Below are 27,440 nucleotides of genomic sequence, written 5' to 3'. Positions count from 1 at the left end.
GCACATTACCAGAATGCATATTTTAGAGCAGAAACAAAGTAGAAGTCTAATTTGGCAGCTAACACCATCTTATATGTCTAACTTGCATAATGTATGTTTTATTTAAACACGTGGGGCCATGTGAGAATCTACAGTTTGTATGTTAATGCTAACAAATTGTTTGTCCAAAAATCAAATACAACTCCTCCAATTAATGATTTTTCAAATGTGTATGTGTTAAATTGTTAAATACATTGTCACTCAAGTTATCATACTCTATCAGAGAGTCTTGTTTAGTTTGGTTCTTTATTATCAATTACATGGTTTTAGGCAACACCGGGTTTTCTTGAACTTATTCTTTTTTTTAATGTATAGTGATGGTAAAAGTCAATGTTATGTGCATTTATGAGAAAAAAGTATAAAGATTTTAGTATTTAGGTTTTCCCTAAAAGACACAGTGAGGCTAGAATGAATGTTTTATTTGATTACTCGATTCATCGAACAAATTAATAGATAGATGAATCCATTTCTAAAATACCGTATTTTTCGGATTATAAGTCGCAGTTTTTTTCATAGTTTGGTGCGACATATACTCCGGAGCGACTTATGTGTGAAATTATTAACATATTACCGTAAAATATCAAATAATATTATTTATCTCATTCGCGTAAGAGACGAAGCAAATGTCCGCAATCGTCACACACACCTTAGCAATCGTCACACACACGTCAACCAATAAGAATTAGGCGGGGGCGGGTCATGGCAGAAGTGCATTGTGCGTCATGGCAGAAGTGCATTGTGGGTCATGGGATGCTAACTGCTGCTACATCCGTAGCTATTAAAATTGATTATTTCAACATTGGTGTGAACTTATAAAAACTGAGAACAGCTGAACTAAAATGGCACAGAAAAGGAAATCATATACTGCAGATTACAAGCCGGACGTAGTGAAATATGCAGCAGAAAACGACGATCGAGCAGCAGAAAGAAAGGAAACGGCGCATACCAGAGGCAACACCGGGGAGGAAGATTTAATCGGATTTAGCGATCGGGAGTGACAGATTGTTTGGTAAACGTATAGCATGTTCTATATGTTATAGTTATTTGAATGACTCTTACCATGATGTGTTGCGTTAACATACCAGGCACGTTCTCAGTTGGTTATGTGTGCGTCATATGGCGTACACTTATTCAGCCTGTTGTTCACTATTCTTTTTTTTATTTTAAATTGCCTTTCAAATGTCTATTCTTGGTGTTGGATTTTATCAAATAAATTTCCCCCAAAAATGCGACTTATACTCCAGCGCGACGTATATATGTTTTTTTCCTTCTTTATTGTGCATTTTCGGCCGGTGCGACGTATACTCCGGAGCGACTTATAGTCCGAAAAATACGGTAATCAATAGCTGCAGCCCTATATTGTATCATTTAAATTCAAGGATTGTGTTCAAAAAGAACAAGACTCTTGTTGTGTTTTATCATTATCCTGCACCTATTATGTCTGCACCTGTGTATTCAGTTCATTCGTCCTCGGCGAGGGGCGGACCTTGAGGCACACCTGCTAGCAATTAGCCCGCTAGTATTTAGGCTTGTCACTGACAGCTTGGCCTTGCCGGTTAATGTCTCCTGAACCTCTCACGTTCATGCGCCTGCTTCACCTCACCAGACCTGGTATGTTGTCGCTCCTTAGTGCTGAATTCCCTAACCTCTTTTGTGTTCCTAGCCTCCCTGAGGATTCTTTTGTTGGACTTTTGCCCTGCTCAGTGCGCCCTGGCCGTTTATCCTGCCGACCACTGAGAAACCTATTTTGTCCAGGTTACATGGTGTGCACTTCTGCCCCATCACCCTTAGTTATACCTTTTTGACTAATGAAATGTTTTCCTTTTTGTAATTCTACCTTATCTCCCGTCTCTGCATCCTGGGGTCAACCCCTTGACCAAGACTGTAACAACAATAGTGCTTTTATTAAAACTAAATAGCCTTGTCTTATTAATCTTATTTACACGAAAGCATGTAGTTTATGTCGCTTCTAGAAAAGCGCAATATAAATCGAACCCATTATTATTATTATTATTAGAGATGTCTGATAATGGCGATATTCCGATATTGTCCAACTCTTAATTACCGATAACGATATCAACCGATACCAATATATACAGCCGTGGAATTAACACATTATGCCTAATTTTGTTGTGATGCCCCGCTGGATGCATTAAACAATGTAACAAGGTTTTCCAAAATAAATCAACTCAAGTAATGGAAAAAAATGCCAACATGGCACTGCCATATTTATTATTGAAGTCACAAAGTGCATTATTCTTTTTAACATGCCTCAAAACAGCAGCTTGGAACTCTCCCTGAGAGAGCATGAGGACGTTGAGGTGGGCGGGGATAGGTGGGGGGTTTGCGGGGGGTGTATATTGTAGCGTCCCAGAAGAGTTAGTACTGCAAGGGGTTCTGGGTATTTGTTCTGTTGTGTTTATGTTGTGTTACGGTGCAGATGTTCTCCCGAAATGTGTTTGTCATTCTTGTTTGGTGTGGGTTCACAGTGTGGCGCATATTTGTACCAATGTTAAAGTTGTTTATATGGCCACCCTCAGTGTGTGTCAGGCTTGTCCCTGACAGTTTGACTATGTTTTAGTTTTTTCTCTGTTTGTCTTAGTTTCCTGTCAGCGCTTTTATTTTGTCTTCATTTCCTGAGTGTCTCCCTGAGTGCTGCTTCCCCTCAGCTGTGGCTGATTGGCACCTGGCCACACCTGGTGTCAATCAGCCAGCTACTATTTAAACCTGCCTTCTCCTCCAGTCATTGCTGGATCATTGTCGTTACTACCTGTCGTGTCGTTGTTTGCTGTATGCTGTCGTTAAGCTATTCCCTGGATCCTGACTCCTGTTCCTGCTTCCTGTTTTCTGGTTCGTGTTTTCATTTTCTTATTTTTGAACATTAAAAACATGTTTTCTTGTACCAAGCCTGCTGCCATCTCTGCATCTTGGGGTTCGTCAACTACAAACTCTGACATAATGATCCAGCCTGTTAACACGTTCCCCGCGGAGATTTCCATGGCGGAGAGGCTTAACAAAGCATTAGAATTAATGGCTAAATTGAAGAGGAGTTCGGCCGCATTTCAAGCCCTCTCCCACCCATCCCTTTCGTCTGTGGGCCTGTCTGGGGACGTCTGGGATCCGTCCCTTGAGGGGGGGGCTAGGAGTGGCTGTGCAGCTGGGGAGGCACAGCTACTCCTCAACCCAGTGGGTCTGCAACAGACGGCGCCATCCTCTTCGGTGGACCAGCAGACGCCACCATGCAGTCCGGTGGGCCAGCAGACGCCACCATGCACTCCGGTGGGTCTGCAACCTACGACGCCACCATGCACTCCGGTGGGCCGGCAGACGCCACCATGCACTCCGGTGGGCCGGCAGACGCCACCATGCACTCCGGTGGGCCGGCAGACGCCACCATGCACTCCGGTGGGCCGGCAGACGCCACCATGCACTCCGGTGGGCCGGCAGACGCCACCATGCAGTCCGGTGGGCCGGCAGACGCCACCATGCAGTCCGGTGGGCCGGCAGACGCCACCATGCAGTCCGGTGGGCCGGCAGACGCCACCATGCAGTCCGGTGGGCCGGCAGACGCCACCATGCAGTCCGGTGGGCCGGCAGACGCCACCATGCAGTCCGGTGGGCCGGCAGACGCCACCATGCACTCCGGTGGGCCGGCAGACGCCACCATGCACTCCGGTGGGTCTACAACCAACGGCGCCACCATCCTCCTCTCCGGTGGGCCAGCAGCAGACGGCGCCACCATCCTCCTCTCCGGTGGGCCAGCAGCAGACGGCGCCACCATCCTCCTCTCCGGTGGGCCAGCAGCAGACGGCGCCACCATCCTCCTCTCCGGTGGGCCAGCAGCAGACGGCGCCACCATCCTCCTCTCCGGTGGGCCAGCAGCAGAGGGCGCCACCATCCTCTTCTCCGGTGGGCCAGCAGCAGAGGGCGCCACCATCCTCTTCTCCGGTGGGCCAGCAGCAGAGTGCGCCACCATCCTCTTCTCCGGTGGGCCAGCAGCAGAGGGCGCCACCATCCTCCTCTCCGGTGAGCCAACAGACGCCGCCACCATGCACTCCGGTGGGCCAGCAGAGGGCGCCACCGCCATCCTCCCCGGTGGGCCAGCAGAGGGCGCCACCGCCATCCTCCCCGGTGGGCCAGCAGAGGGCGCCACCGCCATCCTCCCCGGTGGGCCAGCAGAGGGCGCCACCGCCATCCTCCCCGGTGGGCCAGCAGAGGGCGCCACCGCCATCTTCCCCGGTGGGCCAGCAGAGGGCGCCACCGCCATCTTCTCCGGTGGGCCAGCAGAGGGCGCCACCATCGTCTCCGGTGGGTCCTCCCATGCCGGCGGTCGAGCTGCCTCGCCAATTGCGGCGGCGTTCAACTCGCCGTCGCCACCTAACTCTTCCCCGCTGGTTGCGGGGACACTTGGCCTGGTGGCCCACCTCCTTGTCCTCCCTCCACCCTCCCGTGACTTTGGACTGTTTTTTGGGGGGGGTGTTCCTAGAACGTCTGGTATCCGTTATAGGAAGGGGGGCTACTGTCAGGCTTGTCCCTGACAGTTTGACTATGTTTTAGTTTTTTCTCTGTTTGTCTTAGTTTCCTTTGCTGCTTCCCCTCAGCTGTGGCTGATTGGCACCTGGCCACACCTGGTGTCAATCAGCCAGCTACTATTTAAACCTGCCTTCTCCTCCAGTCATTGCTGGGGGGGCTACTGTCAGGCTTGTCCCTGACAGTTTGACTATGTTTTAGTTTTTTCTCTGTTTGTCTTAGTTTCCTGTCAGCGCTTTTATTTTGTCTTCATTTCCTGAGTGTCTCCCTGAGTGCTGCTTCCCCTCAGCTGTGGCTGATTGGCACCTGGCCACACCTGGTGTCAATCAGCCAGCTACTATTTAAACCTGCCTTCTCCTCCAGTCATTGCTGGATCATTGTCGTTACTACCTGTCGTGTCGTTGTTTGCTGTATGCTGTCGTTAAGCTATTCCCTGGATCCTGACTCCTGTTCCTGCTTCCTGTTTTCTGGTTCGTGTTTTCATTTTCTTATTTTTGAACATTAAAAACATGTTTTCTTGTACCAAGCCTGCTGCCATCTCTGCATCTTGGGGTTCGTCAACTACAAACTCTGACAGTGTGACCTGTATGCATTGCATTCCCTTGTGTGTGTTTGAAAAGCCGTAGATATTATGTGACTGGGCCGGCACGCAAAGGAAGTGCCTTTAAGGTTTATTGGCGCTCTGAACTTCCCCCTACGTCCGTGTACACTGCGAGGTTTTAAAAAGTCATACATTTTGCTTTTTGAAATCGATACCGATAATTTTGAAACTGATCATTTTGAAGCATTTATTGGCCGATAATATCGGCAGTCCAATATTATCGGACATCCCTAATTAATATTACATATATTGGTCGAGGCCAGGCGATAGCATTGATGAAATAGACCATATTAATTGTAACCTTTTGGATTAGTTAGGAGTATTTCTAATTATTTCTGTTATGTACATTTTGTGAAATGTAACTGTGGAGGAGCAACTGCAATAAATTCCGCTGCGATGCACGCATGTATGTTTGCATAAAGTAGCACACCTCCACCCGCCAACCTAAAGTTGGAAGCCTATGGTAGGTGAAACGCCAACTACTGTATATGTCTTTAAACAGAGGCCTTTCTGTCATTAATCTTTGTGGACTACAACAAACTATAACTTTTATGAGCAAAAAATTTCTCAAAGGAACATTTTCCAATTAGACAGAAAAACATGACAATACTATTTCACTACCGATTAAATAGTAATGATCTGGAGTTCAAAAAGTGAAGGCCTGACACAAAACAAATGGTAATATGTCCTTCAACATACGCCATCAATTAATCTAGTAGATTAACTGATGACAGCCTTGTGTAGATTAAATCTACACAAGGCTGTGTATGAGCAACCTCCCACCCCTCCCTATGCTTACTTCCCTATCTTATGTTCACGCTGGGGTTAACCTTAGCCTATAAAAATATGCTACACTTAAATAAAAAAAAAAAAGACCAAAAAGATTTGAAGAAATATGGCTGCCACAAGCCTCATTGGTTGTTGCTATGGACACTAATGTGTCTGTCTCTGCAAGCTAAGTTACACTGACCCAGTCTTGGCTGAGGGAGACGCATTGCAGCATTTCTGCAAAGAGGGAGGGATGGCTTATACTGCATGACCGTACGCATGCACCATCACATAGTATAGGATCTGCCAATACAGTAGCAACATCAATGGCATGCAGCTGTTTCATGACAACAATTTATGGCTTTTTCTCCCAGGAATAATTTATAATGACGCATGGTCCTCTTTGACAAAATCATGTTATAATTAATATATATACATGTTTGATTTAGAATCTGAATTGGTCTGACTGGTAAAAGGGTGCTGTGCTAATCTATACAAAACAATGACCAACCACAGTTCAGTTGGCTGTTTGATGATTTAACAAGCTGTGGTTCAATTTGTAAATGGCTCCCCAACACAAACGGACAAACTCAATTTGCTCAGCTGGCAATCAAATATTGAGCGGAATGATGGCTTATTGTTTTAACCAACATGACTCGAGAGACAACACAAGTTTAACAAGAAGATTGGCCTGCAGCATGTATTTGCCTACTTTTACTCACCTGTGAATTCATTGGGAGTGATATAATAATAATAACAATAATGGATTAGATTTTATACAGCGCTTTTCTATTGTTAGATACTCAAAGCGCTCACAGAGAAGTGGGAACCCATCATTCATTCACACCTGATGGTGATAAGCTACATTTGTAGCCACAGCTGCCCTGGGGTACACTGACAGAAGCGAAGCTGCCAGTTTGCGCCTACGGCCCCTCCGACCACCATTCATCATTCATTCACTAGTGTGAGCGGCACCGGGGGCAAGGGTGAAGTGTCCTGCCCAAGGACACAACGACAGCGATTTGGATGTCAAGAGGCGGGGAGCTCTATCGCCGCCCTCTTGCGGGCAGAGATAGAGTCGAAGGTCAATGACCACAAATTTCCCATGAAAGGGATTTGAGCACAGAATCAATATATATGTCCCGATCCAAAGAACTTTTCCCATTCATGGGGTAAACTAACTGTAATCAACAAATAAAGTCAACACACGGTCGCACATAACACATCTCCTGCTCATTGAACTTTGTGGACATTGTAACAAGTGCATATATAAATTACACATACTGTATATATATATATCCATTACAGTGCATGATGGGTGATATATGCAAAAAACTTCCTCCTTGGCGCATTTTAGCTGCTTGAAATTTCTGATTGATTACAAAAGGTCGTCAGAGAAGTAAACAAGGTAGGAGTCGAACTTTCACATACTCTTAATATTCAATGTTCTATCGTTTATACCTCATTTCAAATCAAATCAAATACATTTTTATTTATAAAGCGCGTTTCATACATAAAAGCAATGCAACGCAATGGGCTTTACAGACTTAAAAGCAATACCCTGATGACCCAGATTCCCCAATATCGCAAACACAAACACACGAACGCAAGCATGCACGCACACGAATCCCAAACACAAACACATATACATATACGTACAGTATATGAACGGATGAATGCATGCCTGAGTACAGAGGAGACATGTGAGTAAACACTATCACAGGAGCCATCTGCACCAGGACATCATCAGATCATAGCCACCAGGGCCCCACAGCACGACCGATAACCCCTGATGCAGATGGCTACCTCTGAGGAACGCTGGAAATGTATAATAATAAAACCTGTAAAATAGTAAGAACCATAAGTAGCGTAAAAGGATAAAATACAAGTAAGACATATGAAGATAAAACATATACATATATACAGTAAATATATAATAAATTAATATAACTAAATACAATATTGTATAACTAATAAGATAGAAAGTGAAGTACAAAAGACTTCAATACAATTGATGAATATTAGGTAAAAGCCAAATCAAAAAGGTGGGTCTTAAGCCTACTCTTAAAAACATAAACATTCTCCAGAGCCCTGAGTCCTCCGGCAAGCTGTTCCATAGACGGGGGCCATAATAGTGGCAAGATGCCATTCCGTGGCTATGCGCCGTAGGACCTCAGGGCCCACGAAGGTTCATAGGGTAAAAGCAAATCTGAATGATAAAAAGGCCCAATACCGTAAAAACATTTATAAACCATAAAAATAATCTTAAAATTGATCCTGAAACAAACGGGGAGTCAATGCAGAGATTTTAAAACTAGTGTAATGTGAGCCCGCCTTCTGGTCTTCGTCAGGAAACGTGCCACTGAATTTTGGAGTAGTTGTAAAGGCGCAATAACCTTTTTAGGAAGACCAAAAAGTAGGCCATTACAATAATCTATACGACTTGTAATAAAAGCATGCATTAGCGTTTCTGTGTTGCGCTGAGAGAGAATTGTTGTCGCGATTTGGGAGGTCAGGGGGGTTAAAGTTGTAGTAGTATAAGTTATGTGCTGGTGTTCAGTCTGTTATAGCTTGTCAATGCAAACTGAAATGTTATTTTAGTACAAAAGATTGTTGTTACGTCACAATCATCGGTCTGCTGTGTGGCAAAACAAACATCGAAATGTGTGTATTTGTGTCAATGTGTGTGTTGAGTGCACGCACATGCATCCATATAAAAGCGTATTGGCGATTACCCTAGAAAATATGGCTTTACTGCAGTTTGTACTATAGTTTTACATGTTTGGCGAACTTCCCTCTTCAATTTGGTATGAAATTATTTTGCAAACTTTAACGTGATCACAGATCACTCTGAAACAGCAGATAGTTGGAATAAATAATAATTTTAAAAAAACTGAAGTTAGTGTAGTGATTTCAATACAACATTTATTTCGATGCTCATTTAAAATATATTATACATATACCGTATTTTTCGGATTATAAATCGCTCCGGAGTATACGTCGCACCGGCCGAAAATGCATAATAAAGAAGGAAAAAAACATATATACGTCGCACTCGAGTATAAGTCGCATTTTTGGGGGAAATTTATTTGATAAAATCCAACACCAAGAATAGACATTTGAAAGGCAATTTAAAATAAATAAAGAATAGTGAACAACATGCTGAATAAGTGTACGTTATATGACGCATAAATAACCAACTGAGAACGTGCCTGGTATGTTAACGTTAACATATTATGGTAAGATGACGGCACGCTTTGAGCAACAAATGTATATTTGAATCTACAATTCTTGAGGTTCACTCAGTTCTTGAGGTTCACTCAAAACACAAAGATGCCACTGACAATGGTTGACGGTAGTTGTGCTAGGACCGAAACGTGCTGCTCAGCGGGAATGGATTCATGTATTTGCGGCCACGCCTAGTTTGAAATCAAAACCCTGCTTGGTGAAGCAGGTGCTCATCCTGCTGTTGTCTTAGCCAGCAAATAATGTGTTTAAAGTGGGTAATGTAAGCTATTATGTAGCGTGCAAAGCTTTTAATGCTGTACTGTGTTGGTCTTGGAGCGCTTGACGAATGTGATGAGACCCTCAGTTACCCTAACAACAACTCGCTTAAAAGACAACGTGATTGTTTTCCACTGCAGCACAAAATAAAAACAACCCAAAGTCAATAACTTCATAGTCCGTAGTTAAAAAAAGGTTTAAAACATGACGAAAAAGTGTACTGTGGTGGGCTCTCCTATTTCTGGGGCTGAGGTTGCTGAGGTAGTTAAAAAGCTCCTCGGTGGCAAGGCCCCGGGGGTGGATGAGATCCGCCCGGAGTTCCTTAAGGCTCTGGATGCTGTAGGGCTGTCTTGGTTGACAAGACTCTGCAGCATCGCGTGGACATCGGGGGCAGTACCTCTGGATTGGCAGACCGGGGTGGTGGTTCCTCTCTTTAAAAAGGGGAACCGGAGGGTGTGTTCTAACTATCGTGGGATCACACTCCTCAGCCTTCCCGGTAAGGTCTATTCAGGTGTACTGGAGAGGAGGCTACGCCGGATAGTCGAACCTCGGATTCAGGAGGAACAGTGTGGTTTTCGTCCTGGTCGTGGAACTGTGGACCAGCTCTATACTCTCGGCAGGGTCCTTGAGGGTGCATGGGAGTTTGCCCAACCAGTCTACATGTGCTTTGTGGACTTGGAGAAGGCATTCGACCGTGTCCCTCGGGAAGTCCTGTGGGGAGTGCTCAGAGAGTATGGGGTTTCGGACTGTCTGATTGTGGCGGTCCGCTCCCTGTATGATCAGTGTCAGAGCTTGGTTCGCATTGCCGGCAGTAAGTCGGACACGTTTCCGGTGAGGGTTGGACTCCGCCAAGGCTGCCCTTTGTCACCGATTCTGTTCATAACTTTTATGGACAGAATTTCTAGGCGCAGTCAAGGCGTTGAGGGGATCCGGTTTGGTGGCTGCAGGATTAGGTCTCTGCTTTTTGCAGATGATTTGGTCCTGATGGCTTCATCTGGCCAGGATCTTCAGCTCTCACTGGATCGGTTCGCAGCTGAGTGTGAAGCGACTGGGATGAGAATCAGCACCTCCAAGCCGAGTCCATGGTTCTCGCCCGGAAAAGGGTGGAGTGCCATCTCCGGGTTGGGGAGGAGATCTTGCCCCAAGTGGAGGAGTTCAAGTACCTCGGAGTCTTGTTCACGAGTGAGGGAAGAGTGGATCGTGAGATCGACAGGCGGATCGGTGCGGCGTCTTCAGTAATGCGGACGCTGTATCGATCCGTTGTGGTGAAGAAGGAGCTGAGCCGGAAGGCAAAGCTCTCAATTTACCGGTCGATCTACGTTCCCATCCTCACCTATGGTCATGAGCTTTGGGTTATGACCGAAAGGACAAGATCACGGGTACAAGCGGCCGAAATGAGTTTCCTCCGCCGGGTGGCGGGGCTCTCCCTTAGAGATAGGGTGAGAAGCTCTGTCATCCGGGGGGAGCTCAAAGTAAAGCCGCTGCTCCTCCGCATCGAGAGGAGCCAGATGAGGTGGTTCGGGCATCTGGTCAGGATGCCACCCGAGCACCTCCCTAAGGAGGTGTTTAGGGCATGTCCGACCGGTAGGAGGCCACGAGGAAGACCCAGGACACGTTGGGAAGACTATGTCTCCCGGCTGGCCTGGGAACGCCTCGGGATCCCCCGGGAGGAGCTGGACGAAGTGGCTGGGGAGAGGGAAGTCTGGGCTTCCCTGCTTAGGCTGCTGCCCCCGCGACCCGACCTCGGATAAGCGGAAGAAGATGGATGGATGGATGGATGAAAAAGTGTACATTTCTAAAAGCAAAAGGCAAAAAAGCTACGCTTTACCCTTCCGCAGGCAAACACTGAGTTTTGCGTCATTATTGATTATGCAAATTAGATGATGACATCATCAAGCATCCCACCGTCAGTCATGAACTCCAAATTGCCCTCACTCTGGAGCTCTATGCAAGCGCAGGTAAAGATTATTCTAAAAAAGGTGTTTTGATCTCAATGGAGTATGGACCACAGTCACCAACAAAAACATTAGGAACACACAGAGTAATTATAATGAGGAATGGACCAAAATCCCACCTGAAATGTGTGCAACCATGGTAACCAACGTCTGACCTCAGCAAGCACTAAGTTGCTTGGGGATTCAAAGTACTGTTTCCCTCACTCAAATACAAAATATTATTGTTTTAATTGATCTTTAAATCAAATATTCATTTTTCTGGATTTTTTTTTCACATTCTTTTGACTGTAACATAAACATTATAGACTAGTGGTTCTCAAACTTTTTTTCAGCAAGTACCGGTATTCAGAACACACTTGGCTCTCCAAGTAACACCATAATAACCAACATTAAAAATACAGTAGCATAGTATGCCTAAATATTCATTCAAAAAGAGGCAGAGGTTTTATTTAACAAGTATATTTATTATTTTGGCCACTGTAACATTACACAGAATATGAACAGCAACACTGTTTTTGAGTATTTAATTAAGTATTTATTTGGCTTACCACTAGATGGAGCTTGCAAGAATTACTGTTGGAGAGTATTAGTAAACTTACAAAATCAGCAGTGGATCAAATACATTTTCCGCAGTGTAATAAATCCTGATAAATTGTTGCAATAAAGTAAAATGCACGTGTATTGTTTTCCTCATAAATTTGGATGCTATTAAAGTACACCTATCTCTATGAGATTTTAGCAGCTAACCCAAGCTTAAAAAGTCTTACTCCAACTATCCACCAACAGTACACAGGTTGTCGCTAATAGAACTGATGTTAGAAGATGTTATTTTTTCCTCAAAATCACATTGCCATTTGTGGCCCGCAGGCTCATATTTTGTGGCTCTCTACTTAATCATAGTTTATTGTTAATGAGGCCCTTGCATCCCGTGCGGCTAATATATTAAGGCAATCTTTCATAGTTCTTTTTATTGATTTCACATTCACATTAACAACAAATTCAAACCCCCTTCATAAAAATAACAAGTTCAATCTCCATCCATCCATCCATTTTCTACCGCTTGTCCCTTTCGGGGCCGCTGGAGCCTATCTCAGCTGCATTCGGGCGGAAGGCAGGGTACACCCTGGACAAGTCCCCACCTCATCACAGGGCCAACACAGATAGGCAGACAACATTCTCTTATTATTATAATCAAATGACAGCAGTCATTTCCATTTCTAATATAAGTGTTTAGGCCCACTTACAATGACAATAACAAAAAATATTGTTTTTCATGAACTGTGTACTTGTATTGTTTGTCTGGGTGGAGGTCCTGCTTTGGAAATAATTTGTACCCCTTTTAGACATTGCATTTAGTTCCCATTAAAACATTCACATGTTGCACAATGAGATGTAAGCAGGGGATCATGTGTACATTCTTGCAACTTCCTGTTTGTAAAAAACATATTTTTATTAGTATTTATTTAATATACTAACAGCATTTAATGATTAATATTTATAAATTAAGATTCCTAATAAATGACACTAGAATAAGCACACATTTGATTGGTAAATCATAGTGTAACGACCTGGAATTACACTTTGTGTGTGGTGTTGGAGTTGTCCGACTTTTTGTGTGGCTGTAAATGCATCACTGGCTAAGTGCCATATGTGCAAGTGTTGGCGCACGTGAGAAAGAGCGAGTGGCTGCTGTTGATATAACAAAGTTGCTTATGGTCTGGTTTGTACTGCAGAAAATGACCACTTTTGCTAGATATAATTTTTTTTACTAATGTTTTGGTGATGTGTTTATGGCCGACAATAAAGACTTTTGCGCAGTAAAGTGATGGATGGAATTCATGTCCTCAAAGCGTCTCGACAGACGTTACAATATTTGAACAATGATGACGAAAACGGTTTTCTCTGTCGTGTCCGTGTCGTGTCAAAAATTGTTAAGTGCTTATTTTTTTATTTGATTTTGGGCATGGCATAGATTTGCCGTGCGCAGAGGACGCTTGAGCAGTGCGCAATTGCACAGGTGCGCTCCTGAGAGGGAATGTTGCTGTCAATTCTCTTATATACTCTTTCATTCTAGACTTCTAGAGTGTTTGATTATCACATCACTCTAAATGTATAGACTATAAAGTTCACAAACATAAAGAGGGATGCTAGTGGGCCAGGCCAATCTTTCCTGATTTCACATTCACATTAACAACAAATTCAAACCCCCTTCATCCCCTACCCCTGCTGTCACTCAAAACAAAAACTAAAAAAAAAAAGTAAGAGTACAAAAGTACCCAGAGTAAAAGAAAAACAAAAAAACAAACAAAAAATTGTTCAATACAAGGCACTTGAGACAAAGTAATTGAAAGCTGAAACACACTGTAGAAGCAGCATGACAAGGCCTGAAACGTCGGCAGTCATATTTAGGTACATGTCTAGGGCTATTCCTGCACTTGCGTAGAGGATTGGTCAAAAAAAGTCAAAAAAGGTCTCCACACTTTAAAAAACTTGTTTTCAGAGCTCCGTAATGTATATCTTATTTTCTCGAGCTTCAGGTTTGCTAGCACATCCCTTATCCAGTGGGAGACTGAGGGTGGGACAGCCTCCTTCCACTACAACAATATCAGGCGGCGTGCGAGGAGGGTGGTAAAGGCAACTATTTTCTGACCCCCTACAGGTAGCTCCATCCCTTCAGGAATGATTCCAAATACAGAAATTATATTACGGCAATCTTGAACCAACGAGACACTAACTATAACAATGTTTTTCAATTATTTTCTGTCATGATCCCACTAGGCAACATACATTTTTCCACAACCAATGTTTATTTATTTATCTGTACAACCCACCGTGTGAGATACATTGCTTATATATGCCGCTGACAGCTAATAATTTTTATTTTCATTCCTGTCACAAACTTCTCCATCTTTTCATCTACGTTAGCTAAGTACACATGTTTTCCTGTGCACTTAATACCTCTGCTTGATAGAACAGGGAGCCGGTGGATTACACTGAACAATGCTTCCCCCACCTATCTGTATCGTTCTAACATGAATACCATAGTGTAGAAACAAAATAATGAAACTTTACCCTGGTGCTCGCGGCCGCCCCCTGACATCTCATTGTGACCCCCAAAGTAGTTCCTACCCACTATTTCAGAAACAATAAATTACAATAACAGTGCAAACACAAAAATTACAGGACAACACACATTGGGCAAAACAAAGAGCAACTTTCCTTAAGCAAGTGTCTCTGGTAATCTCCTGGTGAACTATGTCAAAAAATAAGATTTTTACATTACTTTTTTTTTCATTTTACATTCAAAATGACTTAAGGGCAACTATAGCTTAGGGTCACTATAGCTGCTGGTAGAAGTAAGTAACAAATCTAGTCAGATGCTTAAAACGTGATCCTGAAGTGATTATTTTGTCCAGCACAGACTCACCCAGATTATAACTCCTGTGGCCCTCGGTAAAATTAGTTTGACACCACTGGTCTAGAGGTTTATAAATGTGTGAACGTCTGCAGAGTACTCAGCCACACACATATTTACCTATGGTTTTGTCATTTATGTATGCTCCTTGCTGTAATTCTAACACTGGTCTGTGTTTTTGAGCTGTGCAGCATTCACATTTGAGCTCAAATAAAACTCTGCTTAAGGACCCAATAGTGATGGGCGGTATACCGGTATTAAAGTTAATACCGGTATATTTTAGAATGTGGTATATATTACTGCCATACCGGTATCTTTTGATATGCCTTTGTTACGGCCGTTTGCTCTTCTCTGCGCCTGACGGGCAGAGCACAGGGCATTCTCTTTGGCTCACCCCCGCCCCTTGCGTGTTTACGGAGGCTTCTCTAACACACAATGACGCGCTGCGCATCAAACTTATAAAAAAAATATGGCGGAGCGGTGCCGAGTTCTCGACTAACGAGTGATGCAATGCTTTGTTCCAGCATGCTTGCCAACCTTGAGACCTCCGATTTCGGGAGGTGGGGGGGTGTGATTGGGGCGGGGGCATGGTTGGGGCGTGGTTAAGAAGGGAGGAGTCAATATATATATATATATACATTAGAGATGCGCGGATAGGCAATTTATTTCATCCGCAACCGCGTCAGAAAGTCGTCAACCATCCGCCATCCACCCGATGTAACGTTTGATCAGAACTGCACCCGCCCGCCATCCGCCCGTTGTTATATATCTAATATTAATTTAAAAAAAAAAAAAAGGGTGAAAACTACGCGAATTGCACCTTGTGCAGACAAGATTTTTCGATCGGACACGGAGGAATTAGCGATGTAAAAGACCACGTTGGGACAAAAAAACACAAGTCTAATGCCGTTGCTAGCGATACAAGTGGAAAACTTTCAACGTTTTTCGTCGCCCAAACAGATTCTTTGGATGTGATAAATGCCGAAGTTTTATTTACGGAGGCAATAATTGAGCATGGACTTCCAATCGCACTGGCTGATCACATGGGACAGTTAATAATGTAATGCAACCTTTAAAAATCATTACGCGGTGATCGCGATCCCAAAAATAAACTTTTCTTGCATGATAATGTCCAGAAAAATTTGCTTTATATTACTATAGAGTCCTTTTAACGAATGAGTTTGATGGTTTATCACAAACCTTAAATGAAATTCCATGGCCACCGTCCTGCTCTCTATATCAACCAGGGTGAGCCCCACCCCTTTCGTGAGCGCACTGCGAAAGCGGACGAGGCGGGGTGTCGGTGCGGTGGGCGCGGTAGTGACCCTGGACATGCGTCGGGCCCTTCTCGCGGATCGCCTCAGCTACGGCTCCCGGTGGGGCCCTCTCGGGGGATGGGGCCTCGGTCCCGGACCCCGGCGAGGCGTCCCTTCTCCGTCCGTAAAAGTGTCCATCTCTTTTCTTTTTTTTTCTTCTGTTGTGGCATATGCAGCAGGTGCCTGCTCGTTTTTCGTATGTGGGTAACAACATTTAACTATGTATATATATTTCCGAATTGGTTTAACTGCCACCCGCAAAAAAAATAAAAAAATAAAAAAAATATCTAATTAATCCGCCCGACCCGACCCGCGAGCGGATAAAATCTTATTGTTTTTAATTTCATCCGCCCGATCCGCGGATAATCTGCGGACTCCGCGGTTGTGTCCGCAAACCGCGCATCTCTAATATACATATATATATATATATATATATATATATATATATATATATATATTGTAACGCCGTTAGTTTCGGCGGTAACTAGTAATCTAACGCGTTATTTTTTTATATTCAGTAACTCAGTTACCGTTACTACATGATGCGTTACTGCGTTATTTTACGTTACTTTTTATGTAGTATAAAGTGTGTTTTATCGGAGCGCTGCTGTGTCATCGTTCTGATTCTTCTTGTGTCACAAGCCGGAGAAGAGAGAGAGACATGCGCTCTGTGTGGGTGTGTGTGAGTGTGGGGAGGGAGGAGAGGGGGGGGGGGGGGGGGGGATAGGGGGCGTGTCTGATCATGGCGGAGCCAGAAGTCGAGTTTGCTAACATGGAGATATTTTCACTACTTTTCTTTTGTCGAGCACAAAGAAAAGAACATTTTAGTTAAATGTAAATTGTGCTTTGGATCAAAGATGCCATCTACTGCCCAAAACAGCAATTCAAATCTGCTGAAACAAGCTAAATAAGCAACATGCTTCGACGAAGCTAGTAAAGAGAGATAGAGACTCTGATGCCACTTCACCTCCACCACCACTTAAGGATTAAGTCTGCCTCTGCTCATCATTCACCGCGGAAGGTACACACACTCTGTCAATCAATGTTCCCTCTAATTTTTCATGTGTGTGAGCAAACGCAAAAACTCCCTGAGCATTCAGTGGAGCACATGTGAGCAACATCAGACGTGCACACTGTGGCTACACCAGCAGCACACCTGTCCCAAACCTGACTAAATAACAAGTTCAATCTCCATCCATCCATCCATTTTCTACCGCTTGTCCCTTTCGGGGCCGCTGGAGCCTATCTCAGCTGCATTCGGGCGGAAGGCAGGGTACACCCTGGACAAGTCCCCACCTCATCACAGGGCCAACACAGATAGACAGACAACATTCTCTTATTATTATAATCAAATGACAGCAGTCATTTCCATTTCTAATATAAGTGTTTAGGCCCACTTATAATGACAATAACAAAAAATATTGTTTTTCATGAACTGTGTACTTGTATTGTTTGTCTGGGTGGAGGTCCTGCTTTGGAAATAATTTGTACCCCTTTTAGACATTGCATTTAGTTCCCATTAAAACATTCACATGTTGCACAATGAGATGTAAGCAGGGGATCATGTGTACATTCTTGCAACTTCCTGTTTGTAAAAAACATATTTTTATTAGTATTTATTTAATATACTAACAGCATTTAATGATTAATATTTATAAATTAAGATTCCTAATAAATGACACTAGAATAAGCACACATTTGATTGGTAAATCATAGTGTAACGACCTGGAATTACACTTTGTGTGTGGTGTTGGAGTTGTCCGACTTTTTGTGTGGCTGTAAATGCATCACTGGCTAAGTGCCATATGTGCAAGTGTTGGCGCACGTGAGAAAGAGCGAGTGGCTGCTGTTGATATAACAAAGTTGCTTATGGTCTGGTTTGTACTGCAGAAAATGACCACTTTTGCTAGATATCATTTTTTTTACTAATGTTTTGGTGATGTGTTTATGGCCGACAATAAAGAGTTTTGCGCAGTAAAGTGATGGATGGAATTCATGTCCTCAAAGCGTCTCGACAGACGTTACAATATTTGAACAATGATGACGAAAACTGTTTTCTCTGTCGTGTCCGTGTCGTGTCGAAAATTGTTAAGCGCTTATTTTTTTATTTGATTTTGTGCATGGCATAGATTTGCCGTGCGCAGAGGACGCTTGAGCAGTGCGCAATTGCACAGGTGCGCTCCTGAGAGGGAATGTTGCTGTCAATTCTCTTATATACTCTTTCATTCTAGACTTCTAGAGTGTTTGATTATCACATCACTCTAAATGTATAGACTATAAAGTTCACAAACATAAAGAGGGATGCTAGTGGGCCAGGCCAATCTTTCCTTATCTCTAAACTAAAACTGGGGAAATGTGTACAGTGTTCTGGGCTTCAGACATGATTTTGTATCAGAATTACTTGAGGAAGAAAATGCCTGGTTCGGCTTTGTGTATGTAGTGTGTGCCTTTCTTGGTTTACATCTATGCTGTTATTATGCTGTTTGTTACTTATGTACGTTATGTTGCAGCTATTTAAAATAGTTTTGTCAATTTGTTCTGGCCAGAAACACATTGGCCTTTGTAACATATCTTTGTCTTTGTGTGTTGTCTGTAGACCACATGGCTTAGCAGAGTTCAGTGATGCAAATGCATGTCAAGTTGATCAACACATTGTATTATTCTCCAGTGCAATAACAGTACTGAAATGAAGGCTAAAAGGGCATTAATGGGAGCTTTAAAAAAAAAAGAAAAAAGAAGAAAAAAAGAAGTAACTAAATAGTTACTTTTCACAGTAACGCATTACTTTTTGGTGTAAGTAACTGAGTTAGTAACTGAGTTACTTTTGAAATGAAGTAACTAGTAACTGTAACTAGTTACTGCTTTTCAGTAACTAACCCAACACTGTATATATATAATACTTGACTTTAAGTGAATTCTAGCTATATATATATATATATATTTATTTTATTTTATATATATATATATATATATATATATATATATATATATATATATATATATATATATATATATATATATATATATATATATCTATATCCATCCATCCAATATATATCCATCCATCCATTTTCTACCGCTTATTCCCTTTGGGGTCGCGGGGGGCGCTGGAGCCTATCCCAGCTACAATCGGGCGGAAGTATATATATATATATTTATATATATATATATATATATATATATATAAGAGAAATGCTTGAATTTCAGTGTTCATTTATTTACACATATACACACACAACACTCATCTACTCATTGTTGAGTTAAGGGTTGAATTGTCCATCCTTGTTCTATTCTCTGTCACTATTTTTCTAACCATGCTGAACACCCTCTCTGATGTTGCATTCTGCTTCGTCTGCTTGTTGTGTGCGCAGTTGTGCACTGCACTCTCTAAAAGCCGTAGATGTTATTGTCACATATGCATGTACAGTAGATGGCAGTATTGTCCTGTTTAAGAGTGTCACAACATTGCTGTTTACGGCAGACGAACTACTTTACGGTAGACGAAAACGTGACTGCTGTTGTTGTGTGTTATTACCGCGCTGGGAGGACGTTAATGAAACTGCCTAACAATAAACCCACATAAGAAACCAAGAACTCGCCCTCGATCATTCTAGTTATAACGCGATTGGGCAGGCACGCTGTTTATATTGTGGGAAAGCGGACGTGAAAACAGGCTGTCGACACGTCACTCAGGTCCGCCTGAATTTCGGGAGATTTTCGGGAGAAAATTTGTCCCGGTAGGTTTTCGGGAGAGGCGCTGAATTTCGGGAGTGTCCCGGAAAATCCGGGAGGGTTGGCAAGTATGTGTTCCAGCGACTGCATCTGGCCATTGGTGAATGACTACAGCTTTATTTAAAAATACACCAATTTGCTTGAAAACATATACCTCTCCTTGTTTACTTGTTTATGTTTCACTTTATCACTAATCTCATCTGTTTAGGTTGTTAACTTCTGTTCGCGACTTAGCACCGAAGATAACGATAGCTCCTCTCTGCTGCTCGCTCGGTGTGTCAAATGTTTAGCTACAACTCGGTTTAAAAGTGGCTCTCCCCATTGCCCGTGCGGAGTAACCTACTGTAGTATAGTGGCTGGGTGGCTGAAAGGTAGTATTCAACTTAACAGCCAGCTTTCACCTCAGTGAGTGAGTAGTAGCTGCATCTATACCCACACACAAGCGTGAATCTATAAACCTAACATTAATGAACGAAAACTTCTTTGACATATTGGCTAACTAATTACTCCATAAAAATAAACAACACATTACATTCTGAGTTCTCTCAACACCGGTTATCTAGTCGTAAAAAAACTTAAGCAACCTTAAGTACGTTTGTACTTTGCAAGTTTTTTTTAAGATACCGTATACCAGACCAAAAATACCACCCCAGCCCGAGGCCCCTATTTAGCCTGGGGCGGTTTTGACTGCCAGGGTTTGATGTGCATATTGACCAAAAAAAACGCACTAGCAGAGCAAATGCACCAGAGCTCATTTTAACCAAACTGGAGAAGTGTAAACCATCACACTCACATTCACACCTATGAACAATTTACAGTCTCCAATTAACCCAGTGCTCTCAATTATTTTCTGTTATGCCACCTCTAGGAGGAAGAAAATGTTTTGCGCCCCCCTTCCGACAACTCTCCACCATGACTATAAATAGTATCATTTGTCCAAAAAATTGTTATAAGTACATCTCAGCATAACATTGTATCCTTACTGCCTTAAATAAATATAAATAATTAAATAAAAAATAATTAAATATATATCAACTTACTACAAAGAATAACTTTAACAATACTGTATTTAGTCTGTAACAGAAAAGATTTAAAATGCATCAATTTGCCTGAAATTTAAAAAAAAAACATCCTTATTTATACTATAACAATTTTTTGACTGACTTGAACCATTTGATACTAAAAAATAAAATTAAATAAACTCAATAAATAATAATACATTCAATTTGATCAGCAACATTCACAAAAGCAGCACACTATTTAAAATACTTTAAACTACAAAACAAAAATTAATAAAACAATTTGTGGTGATTTTTTTGTCGGGAATTTTGCCTATCATTCGCAATCCTTATGTAGGACAAGAACACACATGTCTTTTTTTGTTACTGCATTCTTACTGGTAGATAAACGCTAGAAAAAGTCAGCTAACAATGGCGCAAATGGGAGTCGCGCTATTGCGCCAATAGAGTACTCTAAAAACATCCACAAGTCTCCATCATAATTTTATAAACACATTGTAAGTGTAGTAGTGTAGTAACAGGCACATTCATAATAACATGTAATACGTTCGTATTTTGATTCTTTTAGGCATACGGGGGCGTATTACCGTATTTTCCGCACCATTAGCCGCACCTAAAAACCACAAATTTACTCAAAAGCTGACAGTGCGGCTTTTAACCCGGTGCGCTTTATATATGGATAAATATTAAGATTCATTTTCATAAAGTTTCGTTCTCGCAACTTCGGTAAACAGCCGCAATCTTTTTTCCCGGTAGAGCAGGAAGCGCTTCTTCTTCTACGCAAGCAACCGCCAAGGTAAGCACCCGCCCCCATAGAACAGGAAGCGCTTCTTCTTGTACTGTAAGCAACCACCCGCCCCCGGAAGAAGAAGAAGCGCGCGGTGCATGCTGGGATATGTGACGTTTCATTTCCATTTGTGTGTTTATGTAAAGACCCCAAAATGGCTCCTATTAAGTGTGTTGTCTGTCTAATTATAAATAATGCAGACGAGGCGTGTTAACTGAGTTCTCAACGTTTACTCACAGCGTGCTCATAACCACATTCTAACTGCCAGCATACAACAACGCTTCTCAGGGCTACCGCGCATGCTCGTAACTATCGTTGCATGCTGGGTAGTGTAGTTGTTATATTTGCTAGCTCATAACATCACATTAAGAGACACGCTTACGCGCTTAATTCAATACTCGCCGTCATTCCGGGTGGATTGACAAAAGACCTCCAGCCGCTAGATATTGGTGTCAACAGGGCATTCGAAGCTAGACTGCTAACTGCGTGGGAACAGTGGATGACGAAGAAGCGTGCGGTGCATGCTGGGATATGTGACGTTTCATTTCCATTTGTGTGTTTATGTAAAGACCCCAAAATGGCTCCTATTAAGTGTGTTGTCTGTCTAATTATAAATAATGCAGACGAGGCGTGTTAACTGAGTTCTCAACGTTTACTCACAGCGTGCTCATAACCACATTCTAACTGCCAGCATACAACGCTTCTCAGGGCTACCGCGCATGCTCGTAACTATCGTTGCATGCTGGGTAGTGTAGTTGTTATATTTGCTAGCTCATAACATCACATTAAGAGACACGCTTACGCGCTTAATTCAATACTCGCCGTCATTCCGGGTGGATTGACAAAAGACCTCCAGCCGCTAGATATTGGTGTCAACAGGGCATTCGAAGCTAGACTGCTAACTGCGTGGGAACAATGGATGACAGAAGGCGAACACACCTTCACTAAGACAGGGAGGCAGCGCCAGACGACGCCAACATCTGCCAGTGGATCGTAAATGCCTGGGCAGATATTTCGGTCACAACTGTGGTCCGAGCTTTCCGGAAGGCAGGATTCACAGAACTGCTGGATAACAGTGACACTGACTCCGATGACTTCGACGAGACGGAACCGGCCATTTTGGATCTCACATTTGCCCAACTTTTCACTTCGGACACCGAAGACGAAGGATTTACGAATGAAGAATAACTTCAGAAAGTGAGCGCTATGTTTATTTTGTGTGTTGTGACATTAACGTTCGAGCAACATTATGTTGCTATTGCTCTGCACTATTTTGAATTTTACTATGTTTGTGATTGCACATTTGCGTACATTTTGGGAGTGAACAGAGTTGTTAGAACGCTGGTTTTTAATATATTATTAAAGTTTGACTGACCTATCTGACTGTTTTTTTGACATTCCCTTTAGCGCAGCGTAGGCGCGGCTTATAGTCCGGGGCGGCTTATTGGTGGACAAAGTTATGAAATATGCCATTCATTGAAGGTGCGGCTAATAATCCGGTGCGCCTTATAGTGCGGAAAATACGGTAATTTCACAGATGCATCACAATGTTCGCTTTTCCCTTTATCAACAAACAATAAGCACATGAAACAATATTGCTAAATGCTAAACAACAAATACAAACTATGAATATAATAAAACAAAAACTGTACAATGTCTGCTCTCACAAGAGCCAACTGGTGGCCTGGTCAGATCTTCCCATTTAGATGAAGAATTAATCATAATCCTCACGCAGGGTTCAAATAAAAAATGTGCCACAAATGACCATTTTTTTGTGTCTTTCTCGCCGTGACCGGCTATAAATTTAATGTCAAAGTCGACCGACTTCTCAGTTTATGACCACAACTTTCTACTATTGAGGTGAGAGGCATGATTTATAATCAATAATTAACTATTACCAGCTCAGTGGAGATCCACCAGCTCACCGACTCAACAATAAGTCAATATAGCAGCATAAGCTAGTAAGCTCTCTGTGATCATGGCGCCGCTAAAAATAACTTGTCTCATACGTGCTCATTATAACAATATTGCTAATACTCATGTCACAAGATGTAAATGGAGTACTGTTGGCGGTTTTTGGATATATTTTAGAGCGCCTCATGGTACATCGTACTGGCCCACTTGGAATGCATAAAAAAATACAAATATATGTGTTCGTATCTTACATAGGGATTGTGAATGATTGGCAAAATTCCGAAAATGTGCAGTTCCCCTTTAACCAAAATGAGGAAGTCAGGATTATTATAATATATAACTAGGGCTGGGCGATATGGCCTTTTTTTAATATCTCGATATTTTTAGGCCATATCGCGATACACAATATATATCTCGATATTTTGCCTTAGTCTTGAATGAACACTTGATGCATATAATCACAGCAGTATGATGATTCTATGTGTCTACATTAAAACATTCTTGTTCATACTGCATTAATATATGCTCATTTTAAACTTTCATGCAGGAAGGGAAATCACAACTAAGTCAATTGACCAAAACTGTATTTATTAATTAAACAGTTATTAAGCAGTGGCACAAACATTCATGTCATTTCAAAACAGAAAGTGCAAGATTGTCAGAGACATTTTAAAACAAGCTATTAGTGCACTTTTGTGCATGATATTTCAATCACTGTCAAATAAAAATTAGCTGCATAATAGGAAATCAAATATAGGACGTCCTTCGCTATGTGGTAGGTTCCGGCGGATGTTATCTCCTTATGTCATTTTTTTTTTTTCATACAGTGTTGATGTGGAAATGGTTGCCTCGGCATTTTGTTGGTGTGGCACCGAACGGAGATGTTCATTCTCTAGCAGGTGACTTTTCAAATGATGCTACAAATTAGCAGTAATGCTACTTTTTATAGCAACGCTTTTGCTCCACACTTGACAAATGACGGTTGTCTGTTCGAAATATTCCTACTTGACGCCAAACCACCGCCAGACGATGAACCCCGTGCTGTTTTTGTTGGGAATTAATTATTCCTTCATTTGTTGCCAGACTCGCACCTTCTTTCTCTCGTATTACCACTCGCACCACAGCTAACCTCACCCATGCTGCTACCTCTCTGCTCCGCGAGGGCGTATACGTATGTGACATATGTAAGAAGGTGCGCTTGTTTATGTCTCTGTGAGAAGGAGAGACTAGAAAGAGTGAGAAGAGCATGTAGTGTAATGCCTGCAGCTAAAAGCAACTGCGTGAGTACGTTTACTCGAATATCCCGATATAGTCATTTTCTATATCGCACAGAGACAAACCCGCGATATATCGAGTATATCGATATATCGCCCAGCCCTATATATAACATGAGCACGTTTTTAAGTAAGCCAAGGCTGCCCTTTGTCACCGATTCTGTTCATAACTTTTATGGACAGAATTTCTAGGCGCAGTCAAGGCGTTGAGGGGATCCGGTTTGGTGGCTGCAGGATTAGGTCTCTGCTTTTTGCAGATGATTTGGTCCTGATGGCTTCATCTGGCCAGGATCTTCAGCTCTCACTGGATCGGTTCGCAGCTGAGTGTGAAGCGACTGGGATGAGAATCAGCACCTCCAAGTCCGAGTCCATGGTTCTCGCCCGGAAAAGGGTGGAGTGCCATCTCCGGGTTGGGGAGGAGATCTTGCCCCAAGTGGAGGAGTTCAAGTACCTCGGAGTCTTGTTCACGAGTGAGGGAAGAGTGGATCGTGAGATCGACAGGCGGATCGGTGCGGCGTCTTCAGTAATGCGGACGCTGTATCGATCCGTTGTGGTGAAGAAGGAGCTGAGCCGGAAGGCAAAGCTCTCAATTTACCGGTCGATCTACGTTCCCATCCTCACCTATGGTCATGAGCTTTGGGTTATGACCGAAAGGACAAGATCACGGGTACAAGCGGCCGAAACGAGTTTCCTCCGCCGGGTGGCGGGGCTCTCCCTTAGAGATAGGGTGAGAAGCTCTGTCATCCGGGGGGAGCTCAAAGTAAAGCCGCTGCTCCTCCGCATCGAGAGGAGCCAGATGAGGTGGTTCGGTCATCTGGTCAGGATGCCACCTGAGCGCCTCCCTAAGGAGGTGTTTAGGGCATGTCCGACCGGTAGGAGGCCACGGGGAAGACCCAGGACACGTTGGGAAGACTATGTCTCCCGGCTGGCCTGGGAACGCCTCGGGATTCCCCGGGAGGAGCTGGACGAAGTGGCTGGGGAGAGGGAAGTCTGGGCTTCCCTGCTTAGGCTGCTGCCCCCGCGACCCGACCTCTGATAAGCGGAAGAAGATGGATGGATGGATGGACGTTTTTAAGTATACAGCATTTCGAAGCATGATACTACATGATACCGTAAAGCATGTCCCTCAGGGTCATACGCACCCCCTGGCATCGCAACACAACCCCCCCAGGTGGGGCCCACCCCACTGTTTGAGAAGGACTGAATTAACCTAAATGGCATTGGAATGTGGGAGGAAGGAAAAGTACCTGGAGAAAAACTGGTCCTCACAGGGAAAACATGCAAAGCATGTTAACTCCACACATAGACATATAGAAGATATACAGTGTATTTGGCATTGCTAACAAATTGATACAGCTGTATTTCTTATTTAGCAGTTATACAACACTAATATGACTGAATCCTTAAGGTGAAGTGGCGCAGAAGAACAACTTTACTGATCATGTATAGTAAGAGAGATGTCTAAAGGTGTAGGGGTGTTTAAATGAATAAATCAAGAGCTAAAGAAGCCTATGTATCTATTAGAGATGCGCGGTTTGCGGACACAACCGCGGAGTCCGCGGATTATCCGCGGATCGGGCGGATGAAATTTAAAAAAATAAGATTTTATCTGCTCGCGGGTCGGGTCGGGCGGATTAATTAGATATTTTTTTTTATTTATTTTTTTTTTTTGCGGGTGGCAGTTAAACCAATTGGGAAATATATATACATAGTTAAATGTTGTTACCCACATACGAAAAACGAGCAGGCACCTGCAGCATATGCCACAACAGAAGAAAAAAAAAAAAAGAGATGGACACTTTTACGGAGCGGAGGGACGCCTCGCCGGGGTCCGGGACCGAGGCTCCTTCCCCCGAGAGGGCCCCACCGGGAGCCGTAGCTGAGGCGATCCGCGAGAAGGGCCCGACGCACGTCCAGGGTCACTACCGCGCCCACCGCACCGACACCCCGCCTCGTCCGCTTTCGCCGCGGCCGGCGTCACGCGCAGCAGGTAAGCAGCTTACCTGCCCGCCACCCCCGTGGCCGGGGGCTCGTAACATGGGTCACTCCGCGCGCTCCGCCCGCGCAGCTTACCTGCTTGCTCGCAAAATGATTATTAGCATTCAGACAGGTTAAAATGTTGCTAAAACCATCACTTTTCTATCAGTCACAGTGACTTTTCAAAACAAAAATATTACAGCAAAAATCATATGGGTTGATTGACATGTTTATTCTGTAAGCTAACTTCAATAGTTTGAAATTATTTTGACAGTTAATGCCAGTTATCCTGTCAACCTTTCACAAGACTTCAATTTGTTAATTGAAAGTATAAATAGTATAAACACTTTTAACAGTATGTCGTGCTGTGAAATACAGCCGACAGGATGGCGCACCAAACACAAAGCAAGGCCATGCTGCAGGAGAACAAAGGACTTCTTTCATTTAAGGTTTGTGATAAACCATCAAACTCATTCGTTAAAAGGACTCTATAGTAATATAAAGCAAATTTTTCTGGACATTATCATGCAAGAAAAGTTTATTTTTGGGATCGCGATCACCGCGTAATGATTTTTAAAGGTTGCATTACATTATTAACTGTCCCATGTG

General features: G+C 43.1%; 1 protein-coding gene across 2 annotated transcripts in view; it reads right to left on the bottom strand.

Moving 5' to 3' along the window:
* map1aa (microtubule-associated protein 1Aa) overlaps positions 1-27,440 on the bottom strand; it is a 56,332-nt gene that overhangs the window by 11,800 nt on the left and 17,092 nt on the right. The gene's annotated exons all lie outside the window — the stretch shown is intronic.

This window comes from Nerophis lumbriciformis, linkage group LG15 (genome assembly GCF_033978685.3).
Source record: "Nerophis lumbriciformis linkage group LG15, RoL_Nlum_v2.1, whole genome shotgun sequence".
NCBI classification, from domain to species: Eukaryota; Metazoa; Chordata; class Actinopteri; order Syngnathiformes; family Syngnathidae; genus Nerophis; species Nerophis lumbriciformis.
The sequence above is the reverse complement of the archived record's forward strand: the minus strand, read 5'-3'. Positions and strand labels throughout refer to the sequence as shown.